The 25242-nt window shown below is 41.0% G+C and overlaps 1 long non-coding RNA gene across 1 annotated transcript in view; it reads left to right on the top strand.

Annotated features, from left to right (window-relative positions):
- LOC148130760 (uncharacterized) overlaps nucleotides 1–25242 on the top strand; it is a 64748-nt gene that overhangs the window by 2191 nt on the left and 37315 nt on the right. The window contains exon 2 of the long non-coding RNA XR_015749290.1: nucleotides 2204–2361. This is a non-coding gene — a long non-coding RNA (uncharacterized LOC148130760). The remainder of the gene's footprint in view (nucleotides 1–2203; nucleotides 2362–25242) is intronic.

Genomic DNA, 25242 nt, shown 5'->3' with positions numbered 1-25242 from the left:
TTCAGAAATCATGGGCGTGCCATCGGCGGAGGTTTTTAAGAAGAGACTAGATAGTCATGTATCTGAAATAGTATAAGTTCTCTTGTTTGAGTAGGGGGCTGGACTAGAACAGTGGTCGCCAACCAGTGGGCCGGGGACCACTGGTGGTCCCGGAGAAAATTTTGGTGGTCCGCAGAGAAATGTCACCCCCAAAGCAATGCTTCTTTCTGCTTTCTTCTTCTGTTTTTGGCTGCACACAAGGAAAAGGAGCAATAGTCTTTCTTTCTTTTCCCCAAACCAGAAATGAGTCTTTGGGACTTTGCAAGGCATCCTGCTCCAAGAGGTTGCGTCGGAGCAACAAATCTCACAAAGACTCAGTTTTAGGGGAGTTTGGGGGAGAGAAAGAAAGACTTCTGCTGCTTCTGCTGCTTTCCTTGCATGAAGCCAAAAGTCTCTCTCCCCCCTCCCCCCTGAGAACGGAGCTGGAGACGGTATCCTGTGATCCTAAATAAAGAATGATCGTTCGGTAGGAAAACGGGGTGGGGAATTTTCCCAGGGTCTCTGGTCTGCGGGATTTAAAATTATGAATCTGGTGGTCCCTGAGGTCCAAAAGGTTGTCGACCCCTGAACTAGAAGACTTCCAAGGTCCCTTCCAGCTTCTATTCCATATTCTGTTCTCTTGTAATAAAGGCAGGATGAAAAATCTGATAAACAAAAATTTAGCGCAAGGTAAAAAAACAGTAACATGTTAGTCAGAATTTCCTGGCTCTCCCCCATTCTTTTAGTTTTGCAATGTGGCCTTATACCTAGGGATGGTTTGATCCAGATTAATTTCATTTACGCAGGCAAAAAGGACTGAAAACAGCGCATGAAAGGCTGAAGCACCCCCAAGGAGCAGTTGGGGGAGCGTGGGGAGGAAAGAATGAACTTCATTGCGGAAGGGGAAAAAAAAGTGGAGGGAAAAAAGCAGTGAGAGATTTGTGCTAATCCCTCTGCTTTTTTCAGCTGAATTGCTCGTATTGCCTTGGACTTTTTCAATATGAAAATCTTTCCTTCTCTTCAACTGTGAAACTGATGTAGATTTTTTTAAAACATTCAGTCAAAAGCAAAGCCTCCACTAAGTGTTATGGTACAGGTAGTCCTCAACTTACAAAAGTTCATTTAGTGACTGTTCGAAGTTACAACCCGACTGCAAAAAGTAACTTACGCCCGTTTTTCACGTTTATGACCGTTGCAGGTTCTCCATGGTCACGTGATCAAAATTCAGACGCTTGGCAACTGACTCCTCTTTAGGACAGTTGCAGTGTCTCTGGATTATGTGATCGCCTTTTGTCATCTTCTGACAAGCAAAGTCCATGGGGAAGTCAGATTAACAACAGTGTCACCAACTTAATAGCTGCAGTGATTCACTTAACAATGGAGACATGAAAAGTCGTAAAAAAAATGGGGCAAAATTCACTTAACCCCTGTCCTTGCGTAGCAACAAAAAGGTTGGGCTCAGTTGTGGTTGTCAATTGACGACTCCCTGTATATGCTTTGAATATAATCACATAGTGCCTGTGTATTATTTGCATATACACCCAGATGATTTCATTGGCAGTTGCTGGGAAGCATAAGCGGGGGACTATTGCTGTTGTGTTCATAGCTGATGTTGGCTTTCTTTCAGCACATAGTTGGCTGCTATAGGAACAGAACGTTGGACTCAGTGGATTTGCTTTCATATAGAGGAAATATGAAGTTTGCTTCTTACAGTAATGGGTCTCATTGGATTAGACAGATGAGACAGGACAGAACAATGGTCTGAATTCTGGGACAGAAAGGAGATGGAGTCACAAGCAGTTGAATATCCTCTCCAGAATTCCCACTGGGCTCTTATTTTTCTATTCTGAGCAAGCCCCAGCAAAGAAAAGGGGTCATAAACCTAATACACAATAAAAGCAAATAGCTCATATGTTACCATCAGGCTGCTCCTAGCTGCCATAGTTTCTTGATCATTCAGCTAATATTTAACAAGGTTGTTGATGCCAAGCAAGTGGGCACAATGAACGGTTCATTTGTAAACAGCAGACCTAGAAACAAGTTCATGAATTGTTGGAACTTGCTAGATATTTTCATAATGGATTTTGAAAGAATGTGGGCAGAAGAAGAGGGACTAAGCAGTGCCAAGGTCAAGAAAACTCTGCCTGTTTTTAGATGTATCACCTTTTTTGACCATACCCTACAGATACTTCCATCCATGTTGAGCAGACAGATCTCCAACAAGCTCCTTCTCATGGTCTGCCCCGACTTTCAGTTAAGTAAGAGTTTAATCCTCATCTCTACCTGCTGTAACCTCTGAGATTAACAAAGAGAAGCAGTTGCTGTGGTATTGGTACTTGCAGGGTTAGTAACTTGACTGTAGGGCCAACACAGTACTTTGCAGGTGTACATATACACAGGTGCCTGAGAAGCAACATGGCTCCCTAAGCTCATTCATCATTTTGCAAATTATCCCTAGCAGAGGAATATGTATAGGAAAGTCAAAGTTGACATCCAACGGTTATATCTTACATCCAAATTATTCCTTGGTGATGACGGGATGTAATTTGTCACTGCTTTCCAAATACAAGTGTCTAATTTGAAGAATGTCTAATTTGAAGAAAGACTCCCCTTGTGAAGGTATTTCCCGAAATCTCAATTCGTGTCTTGCTATATCGCTCCTACTACAAAGGTGTCCGGTATATTTAATCACACACATCTGATTGGGTTTCCGGGTCAGCCAGATCCATTTTATTTACAGCTGCTACTATCCAAGCAACATGACTTCTCTTAACCTGACTAGGGTTTCTTCTATCATTTCTAAAATACATCACATGTATTTTAATTTAATGTATTTTAAAATGTAATTATTGGGGTTTCGTGTTGCTTCGCACTTTTTTTCTTTATTTTTGAGGTGGTTGGTCTATGGCTATAATAAAAGGTCAGGTTCCATTGTTTTCTAGTAGGCCAGGGTATAGTTTTTATCTCCCAATGTAGCCTACAGATCAGAGGACACTACCTAATAAACTGACTAGCTTTTTTCAAGATCAACCCTCTTGCTAGTTGCTATTACCTACTTTGATATCCTTGTGAGCAAGTGTCAGCTCAAAATAGCAATAGCGCCAGAGATGGTGTTCAGCAGGTTCTGACCAGTTCTGGAGAACCGGTAGTGGAAATTTTGAGTGGTTCGGAGAACCGGTAAATACCACCTCTGACTGGAGATTTTACAGTATCTGCCACGCCCACCAAGCCACACCTACAGAACCGGTAGTAAGATTGCTTGAATACAACCACTGAATAGCGCTTAAGACTTGTATACCGCTTCGCAGTGCTTTTACAGCCCTCTCTAAGCAGTTTTACAGAGTCAGCCTCTTGCCCCCAACAATCTAGGTCCTCGTTTTACACACCTCGGAAGGACGGAAGGCTGAGTCAACACTCAAATTGCCAAACTGCTGGCAGCCGGCAGTCAGCAGATGTACAAAAGGAGCTTGTGGATTTAAAAAAAAACCTCCGTTCTTAAATAAGATACAAGTGCCATTTCCCAGATACCCAAGGAACTGAAACCTATCCCCATTTTCTTACATAACAGAGGCACTGGAGAGATGTTAACAAGCTTCAGTTTCCTGGGCTATAAATAATGCAAGGATGATTATAGCTATTGCCAGCATGCCTTTTTATGTACATGATTAAGAGCTCTTATTCATTTGACCTGCCTTTGGTTCATTTCACAAAGAGCTAATCAGAATGCGAGAGGGTTTAGGATTATTTACGGTTTAACCTGTTAGGTGTCGGGCTGGAGGAGCTGTGCCTGGACTCGGTAGTGTCCTGTGAGGCTAAGCTGGATGCAATCCAACCACCTCAGTGGAGAGGATGTTGCCTGTGTTGGAGGCTGCATTTCCCTCAAAGCAGAAATGAGGAAGTGGTGGCCTTTTCTATGGGTGCAGAACTGTGATTTCCAGCCGCTCCAGACAACATGGAAAAGGATGAGAGGCAAGAATTCTGACTCGGCAGCAACATTTGGATGGAGAGTCTTTGCTGTTCTTTGTAGCCATCAGGGTCCTTTATTTATTACTTAAGGATTTAAATCCTGTTTTTTCTTCAGGAACAAAATAGAGAGAGAGCCAGTTTGGTCTAGAAAGGCTAAAATGGTGATGGCAAACCTTTTTGTTGTGGCATGCCAAAAGCGCACACGCACTGTGCATGCGTGCGCCTCCCAGCTGACTCAGCCCATTTGAAGCCATTTTCACCCTCTTGGAGGATCGAGGGAAGCCTCTGCAGCCTCGGGAAGCCGAAAAACGGGCCTTTTGGAAATACCGGAAGTGCCCATTTTCAGCCTCCGGAGGGCCTCTGGAGCCCAAGGGAGGCTGTTTTCGCCCTCCCCAAGGCTCAAGGGAAGCCTCTGCAGCCTCGGGAGGCTGAAAACAGGCGTTTCAGCACTTCCGGTATTTCTGGAAGGCCCATTTTTTGGCCTCCTGAGGCTGCAGAGGTTTCCCTCGAGCCTCCGGAACGGCCTCAAATGGGCCGAAAATCATCTGGCAGGCACCCGCATGCACAGTGCAGGTAGGTTTGGCTGGGGTTCGTGTGCCCACACAAATGGCTCTGCGTGCCACCTGTTGCACACATGCCATAGGTTTGCTATCATGGGGCTAGAAAGTTGGGGACTATGAGTTCAAGTCCCACTTGACTTTGGGCTGGTCATTTTCTCTCAGCTCCACCTCACAGGGTTGTTGGAGAGAAAATAGGAGCAGGAAGGTGTGATGGATATGTTCACTGTCTTATTGCAGAAATAATGAAGAAGGATGCAAATAAATGAATAAATAAATATACTACTTCATTCTCCATGATTACCTAATGACTGCATAGGTTCGGCTGATAAATCAACTGTCTCTCTCTATAGAAGAAAATAATTTTGCTTTGGCGACTCAGCCACACATAATCTCAAAATTATATATGGTTATGCCCTCCTCCTTAGGGTGACTCAAAAAGTCAATCCAGATATTGATCTGAAAAATTGGCTCCTTCTGTAAGTCCCATGTTTGTCAAAACATTCTTTGGCACTTGCCTTGTACCCCAATCTAGAATAGCAATAGCACTTAGACTTATATACCGCTTTATATTGCTTTACAGCCCTCTCTAAGCGGTTTACAGAGTCAGCATATTGCCCCCAATAATCTGGGTCCTCATTTTATCCACCTCAGAAGGATGGAAGGCTGAGTCAACCGTGAGCCTGGTGGGATTTGAACTGCCAAATTGTAGGCAGCCGGCAGTCAGCAGAAGTAGCCTGCAGTACTGCACTCTAACCACTGCACCACAGAAGGCTCAAGAGTATAAAGTCTCGTATAAGTTATAACTGAACTAGTCAACAGGACCATCTATTCTTACAGTTCTTCCCAGCAACAGATGCTTTCCATGCATCCTGCTGCTGCTATCTTGACACCTACCGTTAATTCCCGTTAATTCCACTTTCTTCATGTGAATCCCAGAACAAATTGCCTTTTGGGGCTGTCCACAAGAAGAGTGAATAAAGGTCACGATGATGGCTGCAATCGTATGACGCCAACCCCCATGAGCAAGTTGCAACCAGCATCTTAACATCTTTTGACACCCCTCCTTCAAACATCTTTGCTTGTCTTTGGACATGAAGCAGGTTAGGACGCTGTTTCTCAGTCTTGGCAAATTTTAACATACGTGGATTTCAACTCACAGAATTCCCCAGATGGGGAATTCTGTGAGTTAAAGTCCACATATTTTAAAGTTGCTAAAGTTGGGGGTGGGAGGACTGGTTAGAAAAAAAACTCAACGTATAACTCTTTACTGAAGCCTGTTCATTGTTTCAAAAGTCTTTCAATGTACCAGGGTGTTGTTTCAATAAGGTTTTAAAATTATTTGAATGGTACTTAGGGCATTTCCATTTTATTTCTGTGAAGTGCTATGAGCCATTAAGGGAATTCAATATGGTATAGTTTTATAGTTTAATAGTTTTATTTTTAATAACGTATGGTAAGAGGGGCATGGTTTTAATATGCATTGGGATTTGATTTTTTTCTTTTTTTATGCAAAAGGAAGATTTCATACATGGAAAATGGGAAGTTTTCAAGTTGCAACCTTCATTTTATCCCCTTATATGTGGGTGAGGACTATCCAGTTAAGATTCATAAACCATTTGAAGATCACAAAGCCTGCATACTTTCTGTCTAGCTTTGCAAAAATGTTATGGGGATTTCTTTTTACTGATAATCCCAGAACCAATATACCTAATCAGTGAAGTGAGGACTCTTGTATTTTCATGGTTCAGTAAATGTGCAAAGTCACATTGGAGGAAAAAAAATCCTGAAGAACAGTAAGAAAAATCTCTACTGTGGGGGAAAAAAAAGTGCATTTAAACACTTTACGGTGGCTGTATTAGTTATGCAGGATACCTGTAAATGCTTGATTTGTCTAACCATTCAACCATAAAGTGTTTTAGAAGCATCAGTCCTTTAATTTGAAAGTCATATGCCATAAAGTGTGTTACAGAAGTCAATCTATCTTAAGTCTAAATGCAAACTTGGCAACTACCTGTGGAGTGGACTTCAACCCCCAGAATTCCCCAGTCAGCATGACTGGCTGAGGAATGTTGGAAATTGAGGTCCACGGGACTTAAAAGTTGATGCCCCTAGTCTACACCATTGATTTGGTGACCCTGGAGAGGGGACAATTCAAAGTGCATTGAGCTTCCACTGCCAACAGATCAAAACAAACCAACCTTAGTGAAATTCCCTCTTGTTTGTTGGTGTTAGAATTGCTGTTCCTTCCTGTTTAGGTTTGCAAAGCTACTCCAAAAGTAATTGGCTACACTGAAATCTGCATTCCCTATAATAAGCCTTTACCAACTAACCAGAGGAACCGGTTGCCATCAGATGTTGAGGGTGCTCTATCATGGGAGATAGAAGAGATTGGACCTCAATTTGTCCACAGTGGTCTAGGGAACTTTTCAATTTCATTGTACGCATGTTGTGCATTGACAATAAACGATTGATTGATTGATTGATTGATTGATTGGGCAGGGGTGTCAAACTGGATTTCTTCAAGAGCCGGATCAGCATTGTAGTTCTCCTTTGTGGGGCGGCTGGGGGGTGGTGGCATGGATGCTTCCTGCAGCACCCTGCCAGCCAAAATGGGGCGTGGGGGGTCTGCGAGGCATATGGCCCCACTGCACCTCATCTTCACCCTCCATGGCTGCCTGCAGCATTCTGCTGGCCATTTGGGGGCCCGTTTTTGGCCCATTTTCGGGCTGTTTTTGGCTCATTTTCAGCTGCAGGAAGCCAAGGAGGGTGAAAACGAGGCATGGAGAGGGCACACACAGCCCATTTTAGCCACCAGAGGCACCACGGGCCTGTCCTTTGATATTCCAGGCCGGTCCCTTGGGCCAGATTTAAGCACCCCGTGGGCTATATCTGGCCTGCGGGCCTTGAGTTTTACACCCCTGATGTAGGGTTTCCTGTTTGTGCAGAGGGTTGGACTAGAAGATCTCCAAGGTCCCTTCCAATTCTGAAATTCTGCTATTCTGTTCTTCTGTCACCTGGTAAGATAATGAAAAACAATGAGTGAAGACATTCATTTATTTTTCTTTTTTTGCCAAGCCATTGAACTCTCAGAGCAAGCTGTGTTGGGATTTACTAGAGGAAGAAGGCTATGGAGGAAACATGTTGACTCCAACATTTCCTAGAGTTCTGGCTCCAGTCCATTGTGTTGTATCCACTGTGGCTTTGAAAATAAATTTAAAGGAAATTAAGTCATAGCTTCCAAACCATTTGTCTACTTTGGTCTACATTTTTAGGGCAGCTCCTGGGTTGGTGACTGAATATTCCATGATGATGAAACAGGGCTGCAAATTTTATCCTTTGAAGCTATTTTCTCTCCCTTATCCTGTTGGCACCGTATTCTTTCACTATAGGACTTGCAGAAAGTTAGAAACTCCGGAGTCAACATGGAATTTTCTTCACACCATTTTCAAGGAATGCAAAAGTTGGTGTGATTTGTTCTCTCTTTTAACAGAATAGCAGAGTTGGAAGGGACCTTGATATAGGAAACCCTAAATCATTTCAGACAAATGGTTGTCCAATCTCTTCTTAAAAACCCACAACTTCTGGAGGCAAGGCAACTGATTAATTTTACTTACTTTCAGGAAATTCTTCCTCATTGGTAGGTTGGTTCTCTCTCTGATTAGTTGACATCCATTGCTTCAGGTGCTTTGGAGAATAGCTTGACTCCCTCTCCTTTGTGGCAACCCCTGAGATATTGGAACACTGCTATCATGTCTCCCCTAGTCCTTCTTTTCATTAAAACGAGACGTACCCAGTTCTGTTCTGACCCAGGCTTCGTCAAACGTAATAAAACACAAACTGAATTTAAAAGTAAAACCTATTTTAATGCGACGCTGGGAATTACTTGCATTCCCAGCCAAAACTCATTATACACTGTTCCTCCAGATAAGAGCATGCTTCTCAGTGCTGTAGAATTCTGCCAAAAAACAGAAGTCCGATTAAGGCTAACATAAACCAACCCCAAAACCCAGAAAACCAACCAGAATATACAGAGCTTCAAGACGGACTCGAAAATTACTAAACTGCTTTGCTTCCTGCAAAGCTCTTCATCATTGAGGACTGACTTTTATCCCTTATGGGAAGGGCAATCACCTCCCAGCCTTACTCTTGAGTTGCCCCTTCTGCTTCAGCTGCTCTGGCCCTGCGCACCATGCACACTGGGAACAGGCTCCCTGGGATCCTCTGCTTCACTGCTGCCAGACTCCAGAGGCTCCAGAGTCAGCACTCCACTCCCAGATGGTCCTGGCCCCATCCCTGCATCGGATGCAGGACCCTCATCTGAGTCCTCTCCAGACTCCCTGACTGGTTCCCTTTCGTCCTCATTGTCCGATACCGCTGCCGTCTGCACCAGCTGCCGGCGAACCACAACAAGGTCCTGCAATCGTTCTTCGTATTTTAGCCTCCAGTCCCCTAACCGTCTTTCTTGCTCTGCTCTGCACTCTTTCTCGGTGTATAGCCACCATCTCCCAGAAACTGTGGATCAGTAATGGAACATGTTCCTCAGGGGAAAACAGCCCTCATCTCATGTTCACAGCCAGCACACTGGACAACTGAGAGTTGGATTGGCAAGTCTGCCCTGTAAAGAGGCTCACTGATTTCTAGCAGAGAAAGCCCATCAATGGAAAGGGGTCAGCAAGAGCAAAGTGTGGTGGTGTTACTGAAGGAAAAGAATGCAGGAAGTGTGTGGTTTAGCAATTTGCTCCATGCAATGCTTCTTAAACCCTCGTTTGGTTGAACTTCTTTTAGTTGGGTATGCCAGACTGAAATCAAATAAAGGCAGCTTCAGTAAGTTGCTCTGACGCCCTCTGCAGGCTGTAAGAATCAACGAGGGAATCCAAAATACCCAGGGATTTAATCGTTAATGAAGCACTTGTTTTACGTCATTTCTGACGGTAGTTACTTGCCTGAAAAATCTATAGAATATGTGTGGGCAGGGCTTCCGGTTTGAAGTCTCTTCGGCGACAGACAGAAATCCGCGATCGTGCGCGGTTTCGGTCTGGGCTCGCCGCTGGAGCGCCCCGAGCCGGCTAGTTTCGGGGCTAAGCCATCCCGTAGAGGTGGTGAAGAGGGGGGAGACCACCAGCAGGGTTGAGGAGAGCCGCATCTCTCCTCCTCAGCTGGCCATTACTCCCTTTCCCGAAGGCGGTTGCAGCGGTGGTCAGAAATGGCCACCACAAAGAAGAACTCGACCGGAAAAGAATGTGCAGGAGGAAGATAAGAAGTGAAAGTTTTGGCTGACCGGGTTAAATTGTAAAAGCAACAACTAAGGTACCCTGGAATTTAAACTTAGAAAAAAATAACATCGCTCCCAAAGAAGAGTCGGAAGTAGCAAAGGAAAAGGGAAAGGTTTGGCTTTTTTTTCCTTCTCTCTCCTTCCCTATACTGACAACTAAGAGACTTAAATAAGAAATTGGAAAAATCCGCTTTGACATCAATAGGCAATTAAGCTGAAAATAAAACAAAATGCCAAAGGGATAATAAAGATTTCTGGACACTAACAATTTTCTTTTTCATAAGCAGAAAGGGAGAGAAAAAGAATAAGGGCAGGATCTGGAAGAGGGAGGAGACTGCCTGGAATTAAAAATAATCTACAGTAAAACTTCAACAAGACTTCTAAAAGATACATCTTAACTGAAACTTTGTAACTAAACAGTAACCCCAAGAAGAGAAAGTGAAAAAAAAAAGAGCAAAAAGAAACAGCTTGCGTGTATTTGGATTATTTAGTGATTTTGGATTCTTGGTTATTGTATTTGAATGACTAAAATTAATCGGGTGGTTGTTTAAAAATTTATACAATGGCACCACTTCTGGATGAATTGAAAACGGAACTTAAAAAGTACAAAGAAGATGCACTAGAAGGGAAGGGTTCTTTTGGCTTTGTTTTTCAATTCTTAGAAATGGAGATTTGGAACTATGAGAAACAACAAGAAACAACTGCAAAACAAGAAGACTGGGACAAAGAAGAAGCCATCTTTAATGAACAAGCAATTTTATGTGGGGAAGAAAAAGGAAAGGGGGGAAAGAGAATGGAGAATTTAAGATTTAAAAAAACAACCAAAGAAAAGAAAAATAAGTATAATACTGGAAAGCAACAGAAAAGGGGAATACAGAAGAGAGAAATAGAGGTAGAGAGACAAGGGGGTAAAAAGGGGAGAGAGAAAAAGCGAGGGAAGAAGGAAAGGAAAAGAAGTTACAAAGGACCGGAGCAAGATATAGAGAAACAGGACCTATTTAGAGATAATGGGTGAAAATCTAACTGAAAAAGGGATTCTGTAAAGGTACATAAGGTTGTATTGTTATATTAGTAATAGAAATAACTTTAGAAAATTGGAAACAATGTATGATTAAAATGAGGGATAAAATAGTTAGTGTAATTTAGTGAAATGTTTGTTAATAAAATAAGTGAAATAAAATAAATGAGAAAATTGAATTAGGAAGGAACGGGAACATTTTAATTAATGTTTTATAAAATATAAGTGAAGGGGGGGAATTAATTATGGAAAGCTTATAATTGTTCCCATAGAAGTATGATATTTAATTGAAAAGTAATGTTAAAGAAGTTAAGACTTTAATGAATATTAATATTAATGATAGAATTGAATTGGAATGGAATGTGTTGTTTTAATTACATACATTTATAATTTTTTCTTTTTTTAAGAACATAGTATGTATTTTAAGAATATACCAAGCAGAATCCAAATGGAAGTTATGTATTATATTGAATGTTATAACTTTAGGGTATATATTGAAGCCTAAATAAGAGTTAAATGGATAAACTTAAAAGATATAAAGGCGTCATACTCCAATCTGTAACTACAGGAGAAATTTTGTTTAATGAGAAAAGATAATAGATAATTGAAACAGGACAGACAAAAAATATAAATACAATGATTTGAATTGAGATGAGATAATTAAAATAAAATTGAGAAAAATTAAAAGAGGGGAGAAGCTATGCAGAAAATGTAAAATAGTAATAAGATATGGAATAGAATATAAAAATGAGCATGAACCTGAATTTGTGTTTGTACGAAGAAATGTTACCCGGGATTACGCTACTTTCAAAAAAGATGTTTTATTTGTATTTTTTTTCTCTTTGTGAAAACTCAAATAAAATTTACAAAAAAAAAAAAAAAGAAGAATATGTGTGGGCAGAAGTCACAAATGACAAGAAAGCCGCTTAGATGACCTGTTGCAGATGCTTGCTTTGAATCTTCTCAGTGGGTGTAAGAAGAGAAAATGTAATTTTAAATGAATTTCATAGGCATTAAGACTCATTGAATTTTCTTAGATTTAGTACTAAAAGAGAACTACCCAACACTTCTACCTATCTGGATCCTGGCACTCCCCATTATAATCAAGGGTGCATAACAGGCAGCTGTTTTTTCCTTCAGATACAACCGGTTTTTCTGTTGAGCAATTGCAGTTAATAAATTATTTTACTTCCTCATTATAATACCAAAACCCTGTGGAGAAAATCCTTCTGACTCTTAACAAAGCAACATTCAGTATTTTGTGTGAAACCCAGTGCTTAGCAGCACTGAAGCATGTTGAGTCTGTATAACTGAAATCATTCCTTGGTGGGAATGAATTCAAATCTGGTCAATCCGTTCAAACATATTTCTTGCAAAGCAATTTAAATTATAAACCTATTCAATTTTTTGAATGCATAATGCTAAGAGCAACTTTTTACCTGCTGATTTAAGTCAATGTATTTGCAGCATTTAATCCAACTAAAAATTATGTACAGTTCTTAGAATATTTTTTTTATAAACTCCCACTGGTTATCAATTATAGTTCATCAACAGCATTATTGCTTCCCCAGTTTATCTGTTTTCTAAAAATCCCTTCATAAAAAAGAACAGCTCAGAATTGTTATATTTTTTAACCGTTATAGATATTTTAGACCGTTATAGATTATTATCTTGTAAGTGTATAGATGTAATGTCTGTACACATATCACTCACCCTTCCAAGGTGGCTCCAGGTAAGAGCAATGGGGAAGTGAGGTTTTGGCCAGGGATGATGGATCAAGGGGTTGAGGCAGTTTAATAAGGGAGAGAAAAGACATTTGGGCGGCTTTTAGTGGGTTTCCTGGATTATACACTAGTCAAATCAGTGGTGGGATTCAAAAACATTTACTACCAGTTCTGTGGCTTGGTGGGCATGGCTTGGTGGGTGTGGCTTGGTGGATGTGGCAGGGGAAGGTTACTGCAAAATCCCATTCCCTCCCCACTCCACTAACCTGCTTTCCAGCTCCGTGCTCCTGTGCAGGGCAACCAAAGAAGACCCAGCCAATCAGCTGGGAGGCAGAGAATAGATGGGGGCGGGGCCAGTCAGAGGTGGTATTCTGAACTACTTAGAATTTCCACTACTGGTTCTCCAGAACTGGTCAGGACCTGCTGAATACCACCTCTGAGTCAAACTATTTAAAAAAATAGTGTCGCTTGACCTGGCCATAAAACCAAATATGCATACTTAAATTAAATTAAGGAAAATTCAGTCAGCTAAATAGTCAAAGTGAAATAGCTGTTTTGCAGGAATATTTATTTATTTAATAAATGTTTGCTTGATGACATACCATACTACTAGTAGTATTATCGATATCATAGCACTACCATCTTATACCATAACATTACATAATACATTTTTTTTTCTGAATTTTTCATTCATTGGGGAATTCTGGATCAATGTAGGAAAAGGTTTCAGGATTGGTCCATAGGCAGGTCCTCATGCTACCTTCTTAACCATTAATATTTGAGGCCCTCTTTTCTATTTTAATGAGCCTTCCTGCATGGCTGAGAGATTGTCCCAACTTAGAGGTCATAAATCATAACAGTGTTTCTAAATCTATTGGAGCTATCAGGAACACCCAGAATGGATGGATTCATGAACATCTAAACCAGAAGTAGTATTCAGCAGGTTCTGACCAGTTCTGGAGAACCGGTAGTGGAAATTTTGAGTAGTTTGGAGAACCGGCAAATACCACCTCTGACTGGCCCTGCCCCCATCTATTCTCTTCCTGCCGAGCTCCAGCTGATTGGCTGGGTCTTCTTTTGTTGCCCTGCACAGGAGAACGGAGCTGGAAAGCAGGTTAGTGGGGTGGGGAGGGAATGGGGATTTTGCAGTATCCTTCCCCTGCCACGCCCACCAAGCCAACCATCCCCACCAAGCCACACCCACAGATCAAATCATACTAGGAAACAGTCAATATAAATCGTAAGGATACAAGCGACAAAGTTACAGTCATACAGTCACAAGTGGGAGGGGATGGGCAATAAGGAGTGATGAGAAGGTTAATAGCAATAGTAGTGCAGACTTTGTAAATAGTTGGACAGTGTTGAGGGAATTATTTGTTTAGCAGAGTGATGGCTTTCAGGAAAAAACTGTTCTTGTGTCTAGTTGTTCTTTCCTTCTTGCCAATAAATTGCCAATTAAAAGGCAGAGTTAGACCAATTTCACTGAGGAAACCTATAGTAATAGGTTCTAATAATATCTTCTAAGACACTTGGAGTAAAACAGTAAAGACTTGCTTGTCAAGGTTGACTGGCTGTGTTCAGCAATTAATGCTAGAAACTTAGGGTTGGGTTTTGTGTTTTTTTTTTGGCTGATAAGCCATTCTGTAAAAGGAGTTGATATGCGATATTTCTCCAGATGTCTTCTTTGTGAATGTCTAGCTTTAAATCATTTATTAAGCAGCTTGCCTTGCTTCCATTTCATAATTAGAAAGGGGGGCATTTAAAAAGTTCCTTGTCAGTTCGCCTCAACTTCACAATTTAACTTTAGTGTCACAATCTTCTTAGCCAGAATGCTACAGCTCTCATATTCTCCCCCTCAATTCCATCTTGCTTTTTTGGGGGGGGTGGGGTGATGAAAAAATAAATTTTCAGTCAAAGAAAAGAAAAGAAGCAATGAGGAAATATATATGGGGTATGGGTTGGGAGTAAAAGGGGACATGAAAAAGCTTTCTGTATTTTTGTTCATCGTAAAGAGCTTGATGAAACAAAGATGAAAACAGACAATGGACCAGAGGTGGGTATTCAGCAGGTTCTGACCAGTTCTGGAGAACCGGTAGTGGAAATTTTGAGTAGGTCGGAGGAACCGGCAAATACCACCTCTTGGCTGGCCCCGCCCCCATCTATGCTCTGCCTCCCGAGTCTGATTGGCTGGGTCTTCTTTGGTTGCCCTGCACAGGAGAACGGAGCTGGAAAGCAGGTTGGTGGGGTGGGGAGGGAATGGGGATTTTGCAGTATATCCTTCCCCTGCCACACCCACCAAGCAATGCCCACAGAACCAGTAGTAAAAAAAATTGAATCCCACCACTGATCTAAGCCATTGTTCCTCAGCCCTGGTCACTTGAGGTGCAAGAGGTAAACATCAGTCCATTATGCCAGCTTAATGCAATTGCTAATGCTACTCACTGTTGTCATACATTTCTTTCTTAATATGGTCCTTTTTCTAAGAAAGTTGGAAGGTTAAAAAAGTTCAAATGCTTATAAAATGTGCTTCTTTAATTACATCCTTTATTTGGCACTAGGAATTATGAACCTAATTATATGAAGAAATGGTTTGAAAAGGCATGACTCATATGCTCTAGTATTATGAAAGCCAACTAGTTGATCCATAAATGTCACAAAGGAGTACAAAAATATTAATTATGTTGTCTGAAACTGACTGGGACCATTCTTTAAATAGCCGAGTTACCCTGTGCATTTATTTCTGAAATAGTTAATTTTAAATGATATTATAATATAAAGATATGTTAATATTTATAAAAAGAATGGCATTAAAGAGGTTAATTCCAATCAATCTTTCACAAAACATAGACTTTTGTATTTGTCCCAGTAGCATTTGAGGTCAAAGCAGTATTATTTAATTTCATTCACACACTGTGCCTCCACATCACATATCTCCTGACAAGTTACAATCATAAACCCATCACAGAAATTACACACACACAACAAACTCAACAGACAATTTAGATACACAGGACACTTTATAAAATGCAGTGAGCAACCTAATTCTCAGAAGCACATCGGCACATCATCTTGGCAGCTTTTTGAAAAACAACCAGTGAGGGGTGCCTCCCTGATCTGTGGAAAGAAACAGGGGTGAGATTACCGGTTTGGACCGGTTCTATAGAACCGGTTGTTATGATTCTGCGCAGTTTGGAGAACCGGCATATTGTGCCCCTGGGTGGCCCTCCCCTCTCCACCCACTCCTCCCCTCCCCTGCGCGCCTAGTCAAAAATACCCTAAGGTATTTTTTTCCCCTCCTGATGATCAGCTGTTCCGATGATCAGCTGTTCTGGGATCCCCCTCACTGTCTTATTGCTTTGTCCAGGAGTCTTCCTTTAGGCCCAGGAGGCAAAAAAATGGGGAAGGGGCCCTGCGAAAAAAAGAAAAAGGAAAAAAAGAAGCCACGCCCACCCAGTCATATGGCCACACCCACCTAGCCACACCCACAGAACCGGTTGTTACAAAATTTGAATCCCACCCCTGGAGAGAAATAACTCCATAAAATGGAGACCAACGTAAGGAAGCACTGTTTCTGAATCCCCACAGATTTTCCTTTGAATAAATAAGTAATCAATAAATAAGCATCCATCTGCCTTTCCCCCTGTGGGGAAAAAACTGCTTTCTTGTCTTCACCAGCTCAGCAATCCTCCAAGGACAGCAAATGAGAAGAAACTCCCTTCTCAAAAGGGCTGCTTTTGTTTGAAGCTCAAACAAAGCTGTAGCAATAAATAGTAAATTATATTCAAGATTATTATTTTTTTTAAAAGAAAGACAAGTTTCTGGTATTACCAATCTAAGTCTAATAACGTCCATCCCTTTTTGAACATTCTTTAAGACAGTGGCCCCCAACCTTTTTTGTCCCACGGACCGGTACCGGCATCACAAATTGATCCACAGACCGGTACCGGCATCAGCACGCACAACCAAGGCAAGGCGAGCCGAGCGACCGGCCAGCCAGCCGTCCCCCGCTTCTCCCCGCCACCTTCAACTCCTCCTTTGTACCTTTGTCGATGGGCTTTTCAGGCTCTTTCTTAATCTCCTCCTAACGCAAGACTCCACCGCCATCGGGACGGCTCTTCGTTCGAAGCCGCCCCCCTCGACGAAACTAAGGCGCGAGGATTCCTCCAGCACCCAAACGCCGCCTTCCAACCGACTGACAAGCTCACCCGGAAGCACTTTCTCAAGCGCTGTCGAAACAAGATGGCGGCGCCCACTTCTTTGCGGCCCGGTAAAAACTGATCCACAGATCGGTACCAGTCCAGGGCCCGGTGGTTGGGGACCACTGCTTTAAGAGGTTCATTGAGCCCAAAACAATGTTTTTTTTTGATTTAGGGAAAGAACAATATAAGCAATATCTCAGATGCAGAGTAAAAAAAAAATATGGGTGTTTGGTTTTGAAGGAGACAATGGCTGCTGGATTAATGGCAGACTCTCCCTCCCTCCCCCTTGCTCTCTGCTCTCCATCAATCCATCTTTTTGGTTCACATATCGATGTATTTATTCCAGTGTTGGGATTCAAAAATTTTTTACTAGCGGTTCTGTGGGCGTGGCTTGGTGGGCGTGGTGTGGCTTGGTGGGCGTGGCTTGGTGGGCATGGCAGGGGAAGGATACTGCAAAATCCCCATTCCCTCCCCACCCCACTAACAAAAGAAGACCCATCCGATTATCTGGGACTCGGGAGGCAGAGAATAAATGGGGTGGGGTCAGTTAGAGGTGGTATTCTGAACTACTCAAAATTTCCACTACCGGTTCTCTGAACTACTCAAAATTTCTGCTACTGGTTCTCCAGAACTGGTCAGAATCAGCTGAATACCACCTCTGATTTATTCTCCTTGTCTTCCTTTGTCACTGTTTATTTTATTCTATTATTTTACTTCTATTCTGTTTACACCTTTCCTTTTTCCTTTTTATGATTATAAGCTGCCTGCAATGGACTTATGGTGAGATAGGCAGCAAATCAATGTAATAAACAAATAAATAAATGTGCCTCAGGATATGTCATGCTCCTTCAAAATAAGTAGTATACAAAAGAAGAGCATTTAATTAGTTAAAGAGTAGAAGATCATCCTCTTAAAGAAAGATGGGAGCTATTCATCCAAATTTTAGTAACAAACCTCTAGTTTGCAACAGGCTTTTCCATCTTCAAACATTCATTTTTCAGAAAAAGAAGAAAAAACCCCTCTTTGAGATGTTTTTTTTTTTTTTAAAAAAAGCTATTTCAAGAAGACCTTTGCCACTTATCGACTTGCCAACGTGCTCTGAATACCAGAAAGGAATTATACAGGAATGTTTTATAAGAACGCTACAGGGCTAGATTGTAATCTCTGGAGAGAAAGCAGAATAAAAGCTTTTTTTTTTTTAAATCCAGCATTCACTTGGAGAACCAACAGCTTTCCAAACTCACCACCTTTCCTGCTTTTTCTGCAGCCATTTAAATTTTTCATCTCCTGTGGGGCTTAGTGCACTATAACAGCCAAAGATCTCTTAGTTCACAGTGGGTTGCAGGCATTGGTTTTTAAGAAAGCAAGCAAGCAAATGAGGTAGCAAGCTTGTTTAGACATCACAAAGCCTTGCCTTAACCCAGTGGGCAGAAGGACAGAAAGAGAATTACTTTCCCACCTTGAGAAGAAGAGAGTATGATTAATAATTCCTTAGCCAAGGTGATGCCAACAGAATATTAAAAAATATATGCGTACAAAAAGGAATCATGGCTGAAGTTCCTGCTTACAAATTTCACAGAGTTCTGTAGATTTTTGAAGATTAAACCCATCCTTCCAAATTGGGCTTGAAAACAAATGGGGACCTGGTAAAGTTGTTTGAACAATGAACAATGTTGCAATGTCCTCGTTGGGGCTAATTACAGTAATGATGTTTTGTACTGCATCCATTTGAAGCATCTTATCAGTCTTCCAAAGCAAACTCATAGAGAGTCCTAACAGAATAGCAGAGTTGGAAAAAAACTTTGGAGGGCTTCTAATCCAATGGTTGCCAACCAGTGAGCTGGGGACCACTGGTAGTCCAGGAGAAAATTTTGGTGGTCCGCAGAGAAATGTCACCCCCAAAGCAATTAATCCAGGCTGCATGGGAACACAAGGCTGTACTGCCCACATGGCCCACGGGAACACAAGGCTTGGGTCACTTGCATTGCGAATAACACAAGGTAGTGAGTGGAGGGGGGAAAAGGGCGGCCTGGGGGAACTTGCCTCACTCGCCCCATGCACCTCGCCTGGTCACTGGGTTACTTCTTTCTGCTTCTTTCTTCTGCTGCTTTTGGTTGCACGCAAGGAAAGCAGCAAAAGTCTTTTTTTCTCTCCCCCAAACTCCGCCAGAAATGTGTCTTTGGGACTCTGCAAGGCATCCTGCTCCAAGAGGCTGCCCCAGCACGACAAGTCACACATAGACTCATTTGTGGCGGAGTTTGGGGGAGAGAAAGAAAGACTTCTGTTGCTTCTGCTGCTTTCCTTGCATGAAGCCAAAAGTCTCTCTCTCTCTCTCTCTCCCCTCCCCCCTGAGAACAGATCTGGAGACAGTATCCTGCAATCCCAAATAAAGAATGATCAATCGGTAGGAAAACGGTGGGGAATTTTCCTGCAGACTTTTGGGGGGATTTTCCCAGGGTCTCTTGATCCGCGGGATTTAAAATGATGACTTTGGTGGTCCTTGAGGTCCAAAAGGTTGGCGACCCCTGGCCTACTCCAAACCCCTTCTCAAGCAGGAAACCCTATACAGTTTCTGACAAATGGTTGTCTAATCTCTTCTTAAAAATCTCCAGTGTTGGAGCACCAAAACTTCTGAAGGCAACTCATTCCACTGATTAATTTTTCTGTCTCCTTCGTTCTAGGTTGGCTCTCTCCTTGGTTAGTTTCCACCCATTGCTTCTTGCCCTGCTTTCAGGAGCTTAGGAGAATAATTGACCCCATTCTTCCTTGTGGCAGCCCCTCAAATATTGAAATATGACAACCCTAGTCCTTGTTTTCATTAGATTAAGCATACCCAATTCTTACAATCATTCTTCATATGTTTTAGCCTCCAGTCCCCTAATCATCCTTGTTGCTCTACACTAGCTCTACACTAGTTTGGCCTGGAAGTTACTGGCCATGGATCACTGATATCCAGCTAGTTGGAATTCAATTTAAGAACATCAGATGAGAACCTTAGCTAAGCCAAGATTAAATCACCATTTTCTTATTTAGATGTAGTATGAACAGATTAAAACAATGATCCTGAAAAGAAAAAGAAAGTAAGTGAACAAACAAGAAACTCTTGACTTAATAAATCGAAAGTTAGAGTATCTATGGTTATAAAACTGGTTTAAACTGGTAAAAAAATATTTTAACCCATTACAATATCTGCCCATCCTATTATAGGAGAACTACTGTACCAACTCCTAAATGAATTGTCCCTTCTACCATTAATAAGTCAATCTTACTGGGAGTGACTTTCATGTTATCCAGTTTCCCAGCCATGTGGGAGTTAAAGTCCACACAACTTAAAGTTGCTTAAAGTTGTTGTTCTAGTTTAGTAGAACTTGCTAGAGCAGCGGTCGCCAACCGGTGGCCCGCGAGAAAATTTTGGTGGGCCACAGAGAAATCTCACCCCCAGAACACACACACACCCAAGAAATTAATCCAGGCTGTGGCCCGCGGGAACCCTCCCTGCCCACTCACTCCTTACTTGGCAAACTTGGGGAGTTGTCCCATACCATCACAAATCACACCAACCCTATCCCAAAATCTGCTCCAGCTGCATGAAATTCATTCCCCTCTCATGCTGAGCCTTGCAAAACTTTGCATTGTTGTTACTTCGCTCTACATCAGATCTGGCAATCTTTTAAGGTACCCAATGATATAAAACACCAACGTCCAACCGATTTGTTTACTTGAGGTGTTCTTACCACCTGTCACCATATGTCATACAGTAGTTTAAAAGCAGTTACATTTAATTTAGCTCCTGGCACCCAATCCCGCAATCTGGAAAATCACAAAACCTGCTGCCAAGGGCCGAACTGTTATTGTTCCAGCATGTTCCTCACAGATTCGGCAGCACATCCCTTAGGGCCTGGCAACAGAATGCTGGCTTAAGCCATTAGGTTTCATTTATTTATTTCCCAAACTTATACTCCACTCATATCACCAAATATGCAACTCTAAGCAAAGACATTGGTTAAAATGCCCTATAAAAAGTTTAGCAAATAAACAGGGATCTTAAATTTAAAATTCAGGTAAAATAACATTGACAAAGATGGAAAGCAAAATGCGCAGAGGGAAGAGGTGGGGTGCTATCTGCTCCATTAGCTACCTCCAAAATGTCATAGCTTCATTGGGGCTCCAGGCTAATTGGCACCTGCACTGCAGCCCCAGGACTTCTGGAAGATTATTCTTTTGGAGCTGTAGACTTTCTGCATTCTTTACATTCTTCTCAACGGAGCATATCCTTTCCTCAGAGCTGTGACAGCTCTGGAATGAAAAACTGCACCAAAACAGTTTAGGATTGGAAATGCCTTTCAGTTGAGTTCATTCGGCCAGCATTTTTTGACCTGACTTTCACCCTCATCTTCTCTTCTTGATGTGTCAGCTTCTGTTGTTTTGAGCTCTGAATCCAACTGTGATTATCCATCCCCTCCTCTGTATTTGTCCTGTTAGAAAAATCAAGATGGTGGCTGTGGCAGCGGTGATTGAAGCTCACCCAGGCTTTTATGTTTGTCACGGAGTTTTGATGTCACCATTACGGTCGCTATCTTGACTTTTTTTTTTTTATCATACCATACGACATCCCTGTTCTCATGTGGCCTTGTGTATCTGTTCTGTGTTGCTTGGACCATCCATAGAGACCTGAAAGAAGATCCCTGTGGAAAAGCAAATTTCCTTTAAGTGGAGCTTAGGTTTTAAGCTTTCAGCCTTGGCTCCTTATTGGGCCAGGCTTAAATAAGTCCCTGTATGACCAGTATTCCCTCTCAGGTTTCATATTCCCATCATATTTCAGAGTTTCTTTCAAATAAGAGTAAATTAATGGCTATATTGCTTTTTCCAAAATAATACAGGACAAAAACTGAATAACACTGACATAACTCAATAAGGAACTTTATTAAGACCAATTTGAATTTAATAAAGTAGGAATAGGAATAGGAAAGGGTAGGGTAGGGTGGAATGGAATGGAATGGAATGGAATGGAATAGAATAGAATAGAATAGAATAGAATAGAATAGAATAGAATAGAATAGAATAGAATAGAATAGAATAGAATAGAATAGAATAGAATAGAATAGAATAGAATAATTTATTCTTTATTAAACGATAATCAGACACTGGCCAACAAATTTTCTCACAAATTGCCTTGCAGAGTATATACGTGATTCTGACAACTTATGGAAGAGACAAATGATAATTACAGATTTCAACAAAGCAGACTTTTTTTGTCTGGTCAAAGTAGGATGACCATCCTTGTTCTTCAAGATTTTTAAAGGAAAAACACCAATTGCCTTGTGTCAATAGTTCTCCTCACCCATTGCCATATTTTGGCAAGCTCTCCTGTGTTAGGAAAAGTCATAGCAGCTGTTCTAACAAAGCAAAGAGAACAGTGTTGCTTGTTGCTTATCATAAACCAAAGCCTAATTGTGCTCTGAAGAAAAATTTCCCTCAGTTTTGTCACCTTTGTGATAACACACTGAGTGGCAAACCTCAGCAGATGCACAGATGGGTCTTACACAAGAGTTAGAAAGCACATCATGTGACACAAAGAGAAGTGTTTTCTTTGGGAGAAATGCAACATGCAACTGATAAGGTTTGGCAACAGGACAAAAATATGGAAAGTATTTTTTTTTTGAACAAATTTTTATTAATTTTTAAAGATATACAAAACATACAAAAATTCAAGACATAAAAACATAAAAGATCTCTTTTCTGAAAGTTGCTTAATCCCGGGTCAAAACTCTTGGTACAGACACACATTCAAATTCATATTCATTTTACATACCATTCCATATCTTATTACATTTTCATTTTTCTATATAGCTTCTCCTTTCTTTTAAATTTTCTCAATTTTATTTTATTTATCTCCTCTCAATTCAAATCATAATATTTATTCTTTGTCTGTTCTATTTCCAACTATCCGTTTATCTTTCTTCTTAAAAGAAAAAAAAAGAAAAACCTTCTCCTGTACACTGATTGGAGTATGATGCCCATGTCTCTTTCCCCTATATTTATAATACTTGATTTAAAGTACATAACTTACGTTGGGATTCTGTCTGGTACATTCTGACATTATACAATATCATCAAAACCAATACAAATCTATTCATTAATATCTATTTATCTTATTTATTCATATCTTAAACATCTAGCACATTTCTTATCAATTAGGTCACATATTTCTATGGGAGCACCTATTTGCCATATTAATTCCACCCCCCACATCACATATTATAAATCATTATTACATTACATGTTCCCCTCTCCTTCTTCAAACCTCTCATTTCACGAATAGTTTCACTAGTATAACATAGCCTAATCATTGGTGTTAACAATCATTTATATCTTTAGACATTTTACACATTTCAATTAATTATCATACCTTTATGGGAACACTTCTTATACTTTCCAAAATTATTCCCCCCCCCCAATCACCGATCTTAAATAATTATTTCATTAAAGTACTCCCCTCTCTTAACAAAAATTTCACTAAATTATACTAAATATTTATCACATTTTAAATTGCATATTATTTCCAGTCTTCTATAATTATTTCTAAATACAAATATAAAAATGCAATCTTATGTACCCTTCTAGAATCCCTTTTCCAATAAAATCTATCCATTATCTCTAAAAAACTTTTTTTTTGCATTTTGCTCCCCACCATTAAAGCTTCTCATCCCTTCCTTTCTCCCTTGCTTCTTCTTCTCCTTACCCTCTTTACCCCCTTGTCTCTCCACCTCCCTTTTATCCTGTTTTCCCTCTTTCTGTTGTTTCCTAACACGATATCCTCTTTTCACCTTATTCTTCTCTTTTTGGATTGTTTTCCCAGGTCTTAAAGTTTTCTTCCCCTTTTTCTCCTCCTTCTTTTCTTCCCCAACCAAAGTCACATGTTCTTCAAAAATGGCTTCTTCTTTATCCTGCTCATACGATTTTACATAAGCACAGACCGCCATTTCTATAAACTGAAAAAGAGTGCCAAAGACATCTTTCCCTTCTTGCTTTTCTCTTTCATATTTTTGGTGTATAAGTTCTAGTTCATCCACAACTGATGCCATTGTACAGATAATTTTTTTTTTCAAAACAACCACCCGAGTGCTTTTAGTCTGAGATAATTCTCATAAAATCCAAAGTCATCAAACAGTCCAATCAGCTGATTCTTTTTAATACTTTCTCTTTTTCCACTTTCTCTTTTTGGGATAAAGTTTGATCACAAAGTTCTCTTTAAAATATATCTTTAGGAAATCTTATTGCTATTTAATAGCTCTTTAAAATTAGCTCTTTAAAGTTTTAGGCAGTCTTCTCCTTATTTTCAGGTTGCTCCAATTTTTTTTCCCCTCTCCCTTCCCACTCACAGCCAAAAAAAAAAAATTCTTCTTCTTTTTCCCCCCTTTGAATATTCAGAAATCCTTGCTCCTTCAATATTCATTTACCTCCAGAACAGATTCCTGGATTTCTCTTATGGTTCCACTGCTGTCACGTTAGGGAGGAGAGTGAAAGGCAAAACAAAAACAAAAAAACTTTCTCCTTTGAAATGTTCACCGCTTGTATCTCTTTCTAGAAACAAAGTATCCTTAGCAGCCTTCGAGGTTACAGGAACTCTCTCTCTTAACTTTATCCCAGTCAGAAGCAACTTCCACAGCTCTTCCTTCTTCCTCCAGCACAAATCTTACCCGGCTGCTGGCTTCTTTGAGGTGGCCATTACTGACCGCCACTTCACCACCTCAGGAAAAAGGGGTTATTCCAGCTGGAAAGGGGGTCTGTGTTACCCCCAAACCTCTGTCCGGATCCCCTCTCTCTTCGGCTGCCTCTACAAGGCACCCATAGCCCCCAGACCTATTTAGATCGGGGGCACCTTGGCGGCGAACGCGGCAGGGATCGCAGAGGCGCGAATTCCTGCCGCTACCAAAGCCGCGCAAAACCAGAAGCCCAAAAATATGGAAAGTATATTAAAATACCTCAGTAATTGTACTGAGATAGAAAACATTACTTGAATTAACACTGTAGGGTATGTATAAGTGGAACACTGATATTTGTTCAGTTGGCGTCCTGGAGAAATTCTGGGGTTTCTTTGGTATTTCCTGAAGCTATTTATAAAACTACTTTATGGTATTTCAGTAAAATGCTGCAATTAACATCACCTCTGAAAAGAAGTTGTACCAGGTAAGAAGGAGGAATGCAATGATACTTAAATTCTTCTGTGTCCTTACGGTTGGACTCTATGATATGTTATTCCTGAAAAAGAGGCTAACTAGTTCCTCTGAAAGCAATAACATTGTTGTAACCACTGACCTCATCTTCTCTTCTCTGAGCAGAATCCAACTATGAAGCAGATAGCAGGATACTGTGGATTTCCAGGTGCTGCTGAACTACACCTCCCAAAATTCCTTGCCATTGACGATGTCCTAGAGCCATGATGGTGAACCTATGGCACGCATGCCACAGGTGGCACACAGAG

Source organism: Notechis scutatus, chromosome 4 (genome assembly GCF_049901735.1).
Source record: "Notechis scutatus isolate UNSWTSFEM ecotype Mainland chromosome 4, rNotScu1.2, whole genome shotgun sequence".
Classification (NCBI taxonomy): Eukaryota; Metazoa; Chordata; class Lepidosauria; order Squamata; family Elapidae; genus Notechis; species Notechis scutatus.
Note: the sequence above shows the minus strand (reverse complement) of the source record. Positions and strands in the feature narration are given on the sequence as shown.